This window comes from Notolabrus celidotus, chromosome 21, assembly GCF_009762535.1.
Source record: "Notolabrus celidotus isolate fNotCel1 chromosome 21, fNotCel1.pri, whole genome shotgun sequence".
In the NCBI taxonomy this organism is placed as follows: domain Eukaryota; kingdom Metazoa; phylum Chordata; class Actinopteri; order Labriformes; family Labridae; genus Notolabrus; species Notolabrus celidotus.
Genome location: NC_048292.1, coordinates 23,843,752 through 23,858,473, shown reverse-complemented (window position 1 = coordinate 23,858,473; position 14,722 = coordinate 23,843,752). Strand labels below are relative to the sequence as shown.

Below are 14,722 nucleotides of genomic sequence, written 5' to 3'. Positions count from 1 at the left end.
TTGAAGAAAAACACAAAAGTAAGGACCAAATTGCAGATTAACACAATCGAAAAAGGACAAAAGCAAAGAGAAAGCCTTACAAGTGAGTCCATGATGCAGTGAAATGGGCAAAGGGTTGCTTGAGTTAAATCTACGACTTTATAATCACAGAAATTTTGAGTTTCTTCTCGAAAATTTACGACTTTAAAAACTCCCAAAAATTCGAGTTTGATTTCTCATAGATTTGCGACTTTATAAACTCGAAATGTTTAAGCTTTTTTCTCGAAAATTTACTCTTTTTTTTCTTTTCATAGTGGCCCTAATACGCCGTCGTGCTCTGACAAGCAGAGCACAGTTTTACTGATTTTTAATGATTCAAATATAAAAGTCATCAGCAGAAAAGCCATGATGTAACTGTATAAAACATTTCTTAAATAACTGAACCGCCCATCTTTACCAGCTCCAACATAAAAGTGATACCATGTGTTGTAAAGTAATGTTATGCAGCCAACAGCTCCCCCTGGGGGCACAGATGTTTCATGCACTAGCTCTGTGTGACTCACCTCAGTTATGTGCGCAGCCAGTTAATTCAGTTTGCTATGAGACACAGCCCGACTCTGTCTTTTATCTATGCACCTAACACCATGTACCTTCATCATTACATCAATGTCCTGTTGTTGTGTCATGATCGCTCTTTTCTAGTTTTGTATTTTTATTTTTTACTATATTAATAGCCGGTCTCTGTTTTATTTTGTAGTTTTACCTTTTGTTTCATGTCTTTTTATTACCTCCTATGTCTTTCCTCATGTCCTTCCTCCTCGTTCTTCCAGTGGTTCTGTGTTTGAATTCTCTTCTGTTGAACATTTTTTTTTGGATCTGTCACATGGGGACGCGCACCGCTCATAGTAGAGCGGCCCACGGCAGTGTACAGTTTAAAACCGATACAATTCTTATTTGTGGGGCTAAACAGTGATGAGTATGATCCGAAAGTAAAGTTTATTAGGGCCCGAGCACCAACAAGGTCGGCGAAGGCCCTCTTGTAACCAGAGGGATTCTTCTTCTTCTTCTTCCGTATTTTGTACCCCCAATTTGCTTGCCTTAACGCGGCCCAAAAGTCCCCAAAAGTTGTACATGAATCAGGCCTGGCAAAAAAATCGATATTTTGGTGGTCCCGTGAAAAAAATCCCCAAAATGACTAACCAGCGCCCCCCTGAAGTTGAAAATAAAAAAAAGGCCAGCCCCAGAATGCGATTCAATATACATGGATGAATTTTTTTGGGATACAATGTAAAAAGTTTGCTGTAAATTTTACAGTAACTTACTGGCAGCAGGGTGTCAGTAAGTTACTGTAAAAGTATTTACTGTAGTATTACTGTATTTATTTTTTTACAGTATCATAACTGCATTTCAATACACAGCTTAGTTACTGTATTTTTTATAACAGTATACTTACTGTATTTTAATTCACAGTATCATTACTGTATTTCAAGTTGCAGCATTATTGCTGTATATTCAATGAAAGTATACTTACTGTATTTATATTTACATTATGATTACTGTATTTTCTATCATGTATACTTACTGTACACAATTTCAAATTACAGGATCATTACTGTACTTAAATTAGAGTATTATTTTTCACAGCAGTACTTATATTTATTTTTTCAACTTTACAGTTATCACAATTTTTACTGAGAATTTACCCTAGCAATGTGGTTTTGTAAAAAAAACAACACATGCATAGTTTTCAACACAATAAATAAAAATGACTCAAACATTTGTCTTGCCCCAAAAAGTTTGTTCAACTTTTAGTTTAATCATTGTTAATAACATGAATATACATGAAAATCTAATATACACGGCAATAGCCATAACCATTAACATTACATACACTGGGAAAATACACTGTGTTATGCTATGGATTTTGGAACACAGATACTACATTAAACTTCAAAACTCTAGCATTTATTAAATATTAACATCGTATATCAAATCTCTGTTAATTTAATATGTCAATCGGATGGGAAAAGACTTAAAACAAATGAAGCTCAATGTAGAATACAGAACGGACATAAGGTAAAGCACGAACACAACGTTATAGCAGCTTGATGACAGAACAGACTAAATATATACATGTTTCTATTGAACTATGGAGCACAGCCGATTCAGATTTTTTCAAATTGATAATTATTATTCGGCCTAATGTATACATGTATGGTTTTAATAGTTCTGCCACTCAAAATCCACAAGCTCTTTGATTAGTGACATGACACGTGGATTCAGGCTGGATAGCTTTCTGTTTACCCTCTTACCGGAGGTCCGGCTGATCATTGACGTAGCCTGGCATTTGGAGCCACCAGGGTTAAATCTAAGAATAAACCTGTAAGGCAAGGCAAGGCAGCTTTATTTGTATAGCGCATTTCATACACGAGGGCAACTCAATGTGCTTTACATTAACACATTAAAAGCATTGGAGACATTCAGACAAGCATAAAAGAACATAATTAAAATGACAAATATGATAAAACAGAAAAGAAAAGGAAAATTAGAAATATATTAAAAATTACATTAAAATTTTAATTTAAAGTGGGTTAAAATAATCTAAGATAGGAAGGCAGAGGTAAATAAAAAAGTCTTAATCTTTGATTTAAAAGAGGTGAGAGTTTGAGCAGACCTACAGCTTTCAGGGAGCTTGTTCCAGATATGTGGTGCATAATGACTAAACGCTGCTTCACCATGTTTCGTTCTGACTCTAGGAACTGAAAGCAGACCAGTACCTGATGACCTCAGAGGTCGAGGTGGTTCATAAAGTAGTAGCAGATCAGCAGGAGAAATGAAAAAAGAAATCTGTTAATCAATGAAATATTCTACTTCAATCTACAAGAGGCAGATTACGTTTAGACTAGGGATGTACATTTTAAGTATTTTCCGTGATTGATTTTTGGAAATGTTAACGATCAATTATCGATTAGTTGATAAAAAAAAAAAAAAAACATTATTATTCTTACGTCAAAAAAAGGCCAAATACGTTGTCTTCCCCCTAAATTATATTTTCAACAGCAACAAAATGCATATCACTGACGGGATTGAATACGGGTACATGTTTGACACGCAGAACATCAACGATCAGGCTCATTAAAATATTCTACGCGGACATAGTCTTATAAAGTGAAGGCTGAGACTACTAACAGAAAAGTACTTCAGACTCGCAGAGTCCAGTTTTCTGTCTACTCGTTCTTATTGAGAAAAATAATCATGTGTTTTCGGTCAGGTGTCAGCCGAGAGCGCAACCGGGTCATAAACAGTCCCGCTGCAGAAAAGCTCAGACGGCTCTGATGTTGCTGCTCTGCAAACATAGCGTATCTGAATTTCCCACCTGTCTGTTGCCTTCGTATCCAAAGGTTAAAATGTCCTGTTTAAAGTTGTCACTCTTCGTGCCCGTGTTGTTGTTGGCAGCAGTTGCGTATTGAAAAAGCGCACGTGCAGACCTGACGTGCAGCCGCAGCCCCCAACTGAGCGTCTCCGCTGTGTGCAACACCTTTAACAGCTGATTCACATCAAAACATGCTTTAAACTTAAAACACCTCCCTGATAGCTGAGTGTAATATGAGACCACATGTTGTTTGTTCCACGTGACGGAAAATTGATAACAAAAATGCGTGTTTCGAGTAATTTCTTAACAATCAATTAATCGATAATCGATTAATTGTGGTCATCCCTAGTTTAGACAGATCAGCAGTCTATACAAATTTGTGACAAATATATAGACAAATGTTTATTGTGCATAGGGCTGTCACTTTTTATTCTAAAATGTGAACATTCATTTGAAACTTGTTCAAATTCAAACTATAATTATCTGTAGAATTCAAAATTTTACAAGTTCATCAGGCCATTAGAAGTAGTTTTCCTTTTGATCCAGCAGAGGGCATTCTTTGGATTTACTGTTAGCCTGACCTCTTGACCCCCTTGACCCTGATGTTTACTCTGTGACTACCAACAGCAGCTTTAACATAGACTCTACTGCATCACATTGTGGCTTTTAACTGTCTCTTATATCAACCATAAGGCTATAAAATATGAACACAAACAAGTACCTACACAGCTATACCAAGCAGGTTCATCAAAGTTTTACCTCTGGAAAACGATGACTTCTAGGGCCATGTTAGGTAGTGATGGGCAAATGAAGCTTCATGAACCAGTAGTTGTATTTTTTGACTCCTCTAGATGGCGCTCTCTGTTCAACAAAGAGTTGAAAGCACACTGAATTAATATTCATTGAGCCTTTATTTTTAAACCAAGAGCGTAATCTAGAGGAGTCAAATAATACAACTATTGGTTCATGAAGCTTCATTTGCCCATCACTTGTGTTAAAGTTATTTTTTGCAAAACACTGCACAACGGTACCTTGATTAAATGCAGTACATCTGAACAAAAGTGTCCTGGTAGTTTCATTTAAGAAGGAAAAGGCTGCTTGAACTTTTGTTTCTAACATAAGACCAAAAATATTAATATCAGTGGTATCTTTACATCCTATCTTTCACAGAGGAAGTGTTGCAAAGTCATGTGTAAAAAGATCTGCCCACCCCATATACAGAGGCTATAGTCCTCATTGCAGCGGTCACAGGTTAAACTCCCGGTATCTACCATTTGCTGCATGTCTTCCCCCACTCTCTACTCCCAATATTTCCCGTCTCTCTTCAGCTGACCTATCAAATAAAGTAAAAAATGCCCAAAAACATAACTTAAAAAAAGAGCTGATGGACAGGCCTGAGTTGTGTATTTCTAGCTATTTGAGCAGATATTTAGACATTTATGCCTTTAGATATTTATTTATGCCTTTGCTTTCTTTCATTATTCTTGTCTTTTTTTTCTTTTCTCTCCTATGTGAAACAACCTTAGGTGTCTTGAGAGGGGTATATAAATCTCAGGTATTATTATTATAATTTTTATTCTTTACTGATCCATCTCCCATTTTACAAATCTCACACTACACTTGCAAATCTGAATAATAAATGCCTCTGAGAAATAATATATAGATGCACTTTGTCTTCTACCCCGTAGATGAAAAAGTTGCAAGCAAATATAGGGCTGTGGCAATTTTGTACAAGGCAGCTGTGTTACTCTTCAACACACACAAATCTGCAGGCTCACCTGCAAACTTACTATCCAAGTGAGGCAGAGGAGGTACCACAGACAAGTGGAGCTGCAACATCAAGTGTACAACCTCTTATGACTATTATAAGAGTCCTGAATAAATTAAACAACCTTATGTTTGCTCATTACTTTTCCTCTATGGAATAGCAGAAAAGTACTCCCATCTGTGGTGCTCAAATTCAAACAAACCATATGTCATTTCATGTAACAATTCAAACTATCTCTTTTGATGAAGTTATTATACAAACCTCTGAATAAACTCCGGCGTACTGGCTGCCTCTTCCTGGTTCTGCACATTGAAAATGTAGTAACAGCAGAACAGGACGGCTAGTGCCGAGGGTTCTAGTTCTTGCGGCTGGATAAGGACTTGTCCCTCCATAGTCAGCATCCAGGATGTGGCGGTGAGAACAGAATCCCCTGTAACACATACAACATGATACGGCTTTTTAGGGTTATATATAATATATGTTGTGTAACTACTGAGATAACTCAAAGGTGGTGTTGTCCTGACTACATTATACTGAGAGGTGCTCTTAATTTTCAATAACACTTGTTCAGACCCTGTTCCAAAGAGCCTCTTCTAAATGGGCCAGTAACTGCTTGGAGTAGTCACAAAATCACTTTCTTTAAAATCAAACTTCTGTTAGGCGTTCTACATTGTCAAAGGTCATACAAAAAGAAACTTGCAGTAGATAACTGTAGACTTGATATTTACAGAGGGATTCCTGTTTTGTGTTTGAAATGTTAATAGTTTGAGGCTGAAAAAAGAAAAGCTGCATACTTTTATTAACAGTATTTTTTATAACCAACTGTTACAGTTACTACTGCTTGTATTACTATTGGAATATCGTTCATGAAAACCATAACACAGGAACCGTGAGTTCAGTCAGACAACTCACGTTATTTTAAGCTGGAGTTTATAAATACAGCTTACAGTATTTGTGTTTGGCGTCTAGGCTCCGAACCTCCTTGCAGATTAACTTTTATGCAGACATTTAGGAGTAATGAGCCACGGAGCCTACAGGTGGTTGCTGGGGAGAAGGTGGGTTTGAAATCAGTGCAGCTCGAGTTGTCTGCCAGAACTAGCTGGCAGGCGGCGCTTCATATTTGGGATCTGTTACATCACTGATATAAATCATTGAAAAATGTGGTCGGTCACCTTACCACGTGCTATCAATGTTGGATTGCTGGGAACAAGAAGGCTGCCTTCTACATCTGCTGAAGTTGCAGTGACCTATGAGCAGCAATGAAACAAAAAGATAATAGAAATGACTTACAATTCAAAAAACAAACTTTTAACTTTTTCATTTGATTTTTGAATGAGGATGTAAACTGAACAGAAACCCAACTACAGGACACATGTATACAAAAACAATATACAATACTAACATCAGCCAGAAGGAACAGTGCATCCTCATTCTCCTTGAAGAATGCCATCAGGGTGAGCACTGATGTACTCTATCAGACTTTGGACAGTGGCTGCTGGTAGCAACATTTTAATATAATAATCACCTGGACCCTCTAGGTGTTGCACAATGGAGTTCAGGCACAATGACACTGTCATCGACAGACCTGTTAGGCCTAAACTGATATGCTTCTAGAATGACACTGGAGAGGTGTTTACATAGCAAGTGTTCAAATATTTTCATTATCAATGATGTTAAAGCAACAGGTGTGTAGTCGTCAGACCACTTGGGTTTGTTTTTTAGGAACAGGTAGAATCAGGGCTTATTTAAAACATGGTGGAATCTTCTGTTGAGCAAGAAAGCAGTTCAGAATCTGTTTAAAATTTGACGTTGAACTCCTTGCTATCACTGGTTTGAGGAAGCTTATCATGGAATCCGCCTTAGCTGGGCATGACGAACCTCACATTAAGGGTAGGGTGGAGGGTAGGGAATCTGAGAATGAAAGGGGAGGAGAGGGATAGGTTTGAATTTGTAAGAGGGCTGGAAGAGGCGTGGTTGAGGTGTGGTCCTGCTCCTGAAACTTTGCCAAAGAGTATCACTACAAACAGTGGAGCAGTAGGCTCAGATGCATCAGTCAAAAGGTGCATTTTGACCAAGAGTTCCGGTGTCTTTTAACCCCCAGAACTACTTTACCCTGAACTAAAAGGTTCTGTGCCCCCCATTGTTGTCATTGTAAGCAGCACAACAGTTAGCCTGTTAGCATGGAAGAGACTCAGCTCGTGCTGTTTTAGATGGTGCTATATTTCATCACAGATGGATTAACTGAATCAACACGTGAGAGGAGATAAGCCTGAGTAGCAAAGACGTTTTAACATGGTTCTAAAATCCTTTTTAACTAAAAAAGCCTTGGCAATATTTATCTGATGAGGTTATTGAATCTTAAAAGTCACTCTGTTTCAACAGCTGTGTAAACTCCACAAACACGTTCAGCTGAAGGTCTCCAGTTTACAGGGTCACTTTTAAACCGTAACACCGGGAGAGATGCATTTGTGGTGGGTTTAGAGAAGACTACTCTTACAAGCTCAGGTCAGAATCACAGCTTCTTCTTTTGAAAAGTACACACACATACAAAAAAGATAGAACAAATTAAAACAAATTAAAGAAAGAGAAAACAAGTGAATCACAGATGTTATCTTGGATGGTGGGCGGAATAAAAACACTGCAGTTCAATCAGACCCAATCAGCATTGGAGGCCCCGCCCCCCAAAAGCCCCAGGACCTTTGAAAAGTACTACCCCCATAGCAGGGGCTTTTTAGGGGGGAGATTATTTTTTTTTTACAATCTATGAGGTCAAATAATTTCAGTGATTTTGATTTGAGGAACAATGAATTTGTGTGTTCGCGGAAATCAACATTGTGAACTATTCTTATAGCTCTTTTCTGTAGGACTGACAGTGGTTGCAGGGAGCTTTTATAGGTGTTTCCCCACACCTCAGCACAGTAACTGAGATATGGTAAGATCAGTGAACAGTAGAGAATAAGAAGTGATCTATGATCCAGAGTGTGCTTGGCTTTGGCGAGAACTGAAATGCTTCTTGACAGCTTGGATTGAACGTGTTTGATGTGAGGATTCCAGCAAATTTTTTCATCTATTATTACACCAAGGAATTTATGTTCATGTACTCTTTCTATGTTGACCCCCCCAATCTGTACTTGTATGTTATTGTTAGATTTATTGTTTCCAAATACCATGATTTTTGTTTTGTTTAAATTAAACGATAATTTGTTTTTGTCAAACCATATTTTTAATTTGCAGATCTGCAAGGTGATTAAGTCGAAAAGTTGCTGGAAATTTTCACCAGAAACTAAAAAGTTTGTATCATCAGCAAAAAGTACTATTTTACATGCCTGAGAAACTTTGCATATGTCATTGATATAGAGAATAAAAAATATAGGTCCCAGCACAGACCCCTGGGGGACACCACAAGTTATGTCCAAACATTTCGACTCAAACTGTCCCATCTTCACAAACTGTTGCCTGTTTTTAAAATAGCTTCTTACCCAATTCAAAACCAATCCCCTGATCCCGTACCGTTCCAGTTTATTGATTAATATTTCATGATTTATTGTGTCAAATGCTTTTTTTAGATCGATGAATACCCCGGCAGTGATCTTTTTATTGTCCATGGAGTTAGTGATTTCTTCAATGAGTTCAGTTAGAGCCAGTGATGTTGACCGATTTGATCGGAAGCCATATTGACTATCAGAGAGTAAATTGTGTTTGTCTATGAATTTTTCTAATCTTTTATTGAAGAGCTTTTCTAGGATTTTTGAGAATTGTGGAAGAAGAGAAACAGGCCTGTAATTTGTGAAATGGTGTTTGTCCCCAGTTTTGAACATCGGTATGACTTTAGCAATTTTCATTTTGTTTGGAAATTGTCCTGTTTGGAATGATAAGTTAAAAATGTGAGTTAGAGGTTTTGAAATCCCCTCAATTACCTTTTTTACTGTTTTCATATCTATCTCATAACTATCAGTTGATGTTTTGTTTTTACTCTTACTAATAATATCTATTACTTCTCTTTCATTTATAGCATTGAGGAACATTGAACAAGGATTTCTTTCTATAAGATGAACATTTCCATGCTCACATGTTTTTGGATCAGGGATTTTTTCTGCTAAGTTCGGTCCAACACCCACAAAAAATGTATTGAATTTATTGACAATTTCATCCATGTTATTGATGTTCTCATCATTTTCAATAAAATACGGAGGGTAGTTGACCTGTCTAGAGCCATTTCTGATAATACTGTTTAATATCTTCCACATACCTTTAACATTATTTTTATTATTTTCTAATAATTTGTTATGATATTCCTTTTTACATATTCTCATAATATTAGTTAACTTGTTTTTATATTTCTTGTATTTATTTTCTGCCTCTTTAGTTCTATGTTTTAAAAATTCTCTATATAGAATGTTTTTCTTCTTACAGGCGTTTTGTAATCCTTTAGACATCCACTCATTATCTTTGTTTTTTTGTTTGCTGCTGTAGTACTTAATTGGACAATTTTTTTCATGTAGTAGAGTGAATGTTCTCAAAAATCCCTCATATGCTTTATCAATATCCTTCTCTTTGTAAATGAGTTCCCAGTCATGTGCTAGCAAATCATTTTTAAGTGCCTCCATGGATTCTTCTGACCTTATACATTATATCCCTGAACTACTTTTTTGCCCTGGGTCCGTCGGTCGAAACGCACATAGTTTGGGTAAAGTCCCTCTGGTCGAAAAAACGCTGAAAAGTTCTGATTTTTTTTATTTTCAAAGCTGCAGTAAAAGTTGTTCATCATGTAAGGCAGGTTGGGATCACTGTCCAAACAAACATGCTTTACTTTGTAATTCATCATTGAGTGGAAGCCCTGCCACACCTCTCTGCTATCTTTACAGTTTAGCTTGTTTTCTAGCTTCTCTTTTCTCTCTCGGCTTTCTTTAAAACATTGCCAAAGTTGTACTTAGCAGTCATATAGGGGTTTTTATCACCAGATATAAAAGCAGCATCTTCTCCCTCCTCAGTGTTTTGATATCCCTGCTGAGCCATGGTTTGTTATTACTGTAAACCATTACAGACTTGGATGGAACACACACATCTTCAACAAACTGAATGTGAGATGTAACCACATCAGTGGAGGAGCTCAAGTCCTCATTTGGTTCTCAGGGACACTCTCAGTACAGTATCAAAGGCTTCAGTTGTAACACAGTAACACTGGTCAGGTGTTTTCTCACCCCTGGTACCTGTGAAAATGTTCTCCTTATGCCTGGGCAGAGTCTTCCTCAAGCTGACATGGATGAAATCACCATTTTGATGTCAGATGGAGCGTAAGCAGACTGGGACAGTTGATATAGAATGCCTATACTGACATTTGCCAATTGGATGCATGGAAGGTGATCACCTGAGCCGTCAGCTGATACAAGCTAGAGTTAGGATGTACTGTGGGCTGAGCTTGACTTCTTGGCCTGCCTGAACTAAGCATGTTGAACAATCTGAGGGTCTCATTTTGACTGGTATCGGGGTATTTACAGGGTACATATTTGAATTCTTCCTTCTAGGGGTTTCATCCGATCACGTCCAACCATGGTCAGGGCATTGTAGACACATTAGAGACAGAAAGGGGTTTGAAGCTTGACTTTTGTCAAAGGTTGTGGTGGGGGTCACATATGGACTTTCAATTATTTCAGCACTCTTGAATTGTGTGGACCTTTCAAAAAGCCTAATTTTAATACGTATCCTGGGCTGTCCACACCCACACACAAACATTAGCCATAGTGCCCCTTTCTGCCAACAGGACAGGTTATACTTTGTTATACAAGAATACTCTCTTCATATGTACTCAGGAAGGCCTTCAGGCCTTGATGACGCATTACTGTTCAGGCTGTGAGTATTTTGTTGTGCGATGTGTGCCTGGCAGCATGTCAAAGTTTGATGTCTGGCCATGAAACAGGAAGTTGATCTGTTTAAAACTGTGTCTTCATGAACCAGGTCTACCCCTGAACACATCTAGTTGCCTATTTTTCAGCCATACTCATAGGGACACCCCAGGGGAATACACAGTAATTCAACATAGCTTTACATACAAGGTCTGATGTGCTGCAAATGTCACACTTTTGATGACGCTCTCAGCCTTAAATAATCTATTAAGGACTTAGTAACATTGCCAGCCATTGGAAACAAGTGGTATTAACTCCCATTTTCAGTTCTGAATGAGCTTACAAACTTAATTCTTTCTTATTATAACCATAACATAGACAGGGTTCCCACTCTTTTCCAGAGATCATTTTCCAGGACATTTCCAGGAAATTTTCAGTGATGATCAAGCTGGTATGACAGTCTACATTTAGTTCCTAATCTAGTTACTAAACAGTCTAATATGTTCCTCTCAGTGGCAGTCTACATTGAAAGTCTATGGCTATCAATGAAATCATCTCTTACATGCTTAAAAAATTATGGCAAAGTGATTATAGAATAATGCAACCACAGATGTACAGCACTTCACTTTATTCGTGCAACCAAGTAACAATAATGGGCAACTCTCATCTCAGCTTTCTCTTTTCTCAAAAAATATAAAATGAGCTAAGAAAAAAACAGAAGAGCCAGCAAAGGAATCAGGAAGCTGCCTTACTGAAATAAATAATAATAATAATAATAATAATAATAATAATAATAATAATAATAATAATAATAATAATAATAATAATAGAGGATCAGTGCATTAATGACCTAAATAGAACTGAATGACAAAAATGGCCACACATGTTTCTCAACTCAACTCAAAGTCAAAATATACCTGCTTTATCATGGATATTCTAAGTGGTCAATATAAAAACAAAGCAAATGTCACATTCAAATAAAAATGTTTATTTGAGTTACCGTAAACTCTGGAAAAATCACAGCGGTATACAAGTCGGGAGTTTTCACTCCTTCTAGCTACAGTACGGTAACTGAGCTCTCAGCCTGCAGGGAAAGTTGTAAGGCACAGACCCCCAAGCTCTCTGCCCGACTCCGCAGGTCACTCTTTAACTTAAATATAGGACTCTTTGAATCAAAAGAGCACTCTACAAGGTTCATTTACCATAAAACATAAACAATATACCCCTTTTTTCAGTGAATGCATGATTATGACCAGATGTGTTTTTTTAATCATGTCAGGTCGCAAAAGTCAAAGAATAATTAAAGTATCAAACTCAAACTTTAACTAAACTTAATCAAAGGGTCACTGATGCACCCTGGGGATGGGATGTACGCAGGCAAAATAAGTCTAATGTCCATGCAAAAGTTCAGCGGTTTCCAATGGTTTATTTATGATGGCAAGCAACAAAAAGGAACAAAGAAAATCACAGCTCCTGCTGCCTCTCTTATGCTGGTAAAAAACCATAGGCCCACCCAGGTGCATGCCGGCCTTCTGCCACCTACCTACCTAAATAACCTCAGGTGCCCACAGTTCCTAATTACCAAAGAAACAAAAACAAACAAAACAAATATTAAATATACAAAAAATCTAAATATACTAAACAAATGACTAGCAAAAAATATAATCCCAAAGTCTAACTTAAATTAGTTATAAAAAGAAAAGTTTAGATAAATCTAACAACTAATACTACTTATTAATTCCAAACTAAATAAACAACTAAATACAAAAAAAATAAACAAATAGCTCCAACACCAGGTATTTTCCAGTACTGGAAAACTGGTCAACTGTTCTCCAGGTTTTCCAGGATGTGTGGAAACCCTGATAGAGTCTGTAACCCCCCTGTTTTCTTTCAATCTACTAGCAGAAGAGGACCAATCATGAAGCCACAAGATTTGATACGAAAAAAAGTCAACATGAGTCTTCTGAAGGTCTGCACAGTCCTTCTCTTTCTTGCTGCAGTTTTTTTTGCACTACGCCACATGGACCCTCCGAAGGTGAGAACTTGGTTTTACACTTAAAACTTAACAACCTACCACTTAATCTATGCTGTTTTGAGGTTATACTGACAAATGGCAATGCTGTTTAGGTTGGTCATAGGCGGCCATTGATGGCTGTGTGCTAGCTTCTTAGTGAGGTATGGCTATTGGGATGAAAGCATTCATCCTTTTCACTCCAGTACAAATACCTTGTGTTTATTTAGAATTCTTAAAAAATCTCACTACAAGATTTCCTGAGTTGTCTACATGGAGGATAATACGAGCTCAAAACTTTTCATCTTATGACAGGAACAAACAATCAATGTGTTTCAACCTACTGGTTCCTGTTAATTTCATATAAAGACCTTAGAAAGTCCTTACACCATTTTGCTTCTTGGACAGTAAGGCCCAATCTCAAGGTCCTCCCTAAGCCCTGAGCCCTGAGTCCTTCTTGACTTCTATAACTTTGACGTCAGCTGCAAATTGATTGAGGGCAGGAGGCTGTATGGGCTCAAACTGTAGAACTGGAATAGGACAGCACTTTGCATCTTCTCACGTGACCTGCATTATCAAACAACTGTGTTTACTCTTTGTTTCATAAAAACAACAGAAACTACCCAAGAAACCATAAATTCTGCCAGGGTATGTAAACTTACGAGCACAACAGTATAAATAGGCTATATAACCATAAATATATGAATAGGCTACATAACTATTTTATATAAATTATACTGTATACACATATGTGTGAAGATAAATAGATTAAGGCTTATTTCTATATTTATACTAACAGGCAAACTTTTTTACCTGTAAATTTCATTGCAAATTTCATGCTTCTTTTTTACAGTCGCACTTTTTTTAATTTCATGTTACGGATTTCGTTTACCTTTCCATGCTCGCGGGCTTTCACTAGGAATCCCGTGTTTCAGATCTCAATGCTATGAACTCTGGGTAAATCCCTTAAGATAAGTCTGCAAAAATGCCCACTTATGGAAAGGGGGAATAAAGGGCTCAAAATGTCAGTGAGTGATCCCTCACACATGATTGATGATTTGACAGTGGGACAGCCCTAAAGCCTCACAGACTTAGCGATAACGCGCCTCAAAGTCAGTGAGTGTTTGAGTGTGGACTTTGAGATTGGGCCTAAATCAAGTGTTTAAACACAAGTAGCTGGTGTAGTGCCATCAGAAAGCAAGTATCAAAAGTCCTTGGTACAGTATTTTCTATTAGAGGGACCTGCAGTGAAGTATCGCACACATGCTCATACACTGGCAAAATGATTTTATGATAGGGGAAGGTAAAGGGGGCCTTTGTTTCCTGTCCCCTGACATCAATTCATTAGATCTCATGCATGTCCATGTGTCTGTGAGTCCTGTCCACATGCCTAATTACCGTGGCATCTATCTGATGAAGTGACACACTTTCTTTGGGGAGAGATCACTGCTGAGGATATAACTCTGTGTGTCACAGCGTTTGATAGAGTGGCCCTCTGGGATAACATACATGTATGATAAGTTAATCTAAGTTCCACTAGATATGATTTGTGGACACAGAGTGAGTAAATCAATGCACCTCATGTATGAGTCAGTACCAGTTTGGCCACCTCAGGCAAAAGTCTGGCTCCCTGCCTATAGGTTCGGTTGAAGACTCAGCAGTGTTCAGTTTATTTATCTCATTGTTTAATGCATCATTGTCATCATCTTTCTCTCCGAACCCTGCAGTTCAAGCCTAAATGACCATAT

General features: G+C 37.6%; 1 long non-coding RNA gene across 1 annotated transcript; it reads right to left on the bottom strand.

Moving 5' to 3' along the window:
* Nucleotides 1–1,769: 1,769 nt before the first annotated feature.
* On the bottom strand, nucleotides 1,770–6,689 carry LOC117804770. Its single transcript, XR_004629246.1, has 4 exons — nucleotides 6,646–6,689; nucleotides 6,298–6,367; nucleotides 5,382–5,550; nucleotides 1,770–2,359 (listed from the first exon to the last, which is right to left on the bottom strand). It is a non-coding gene; the product is annotated as an uncharacterized LOC117804770 (long non-coding RNA).
* Nucleotides 6,690–14,722: the final 8,033 nt, after the last annotated feature.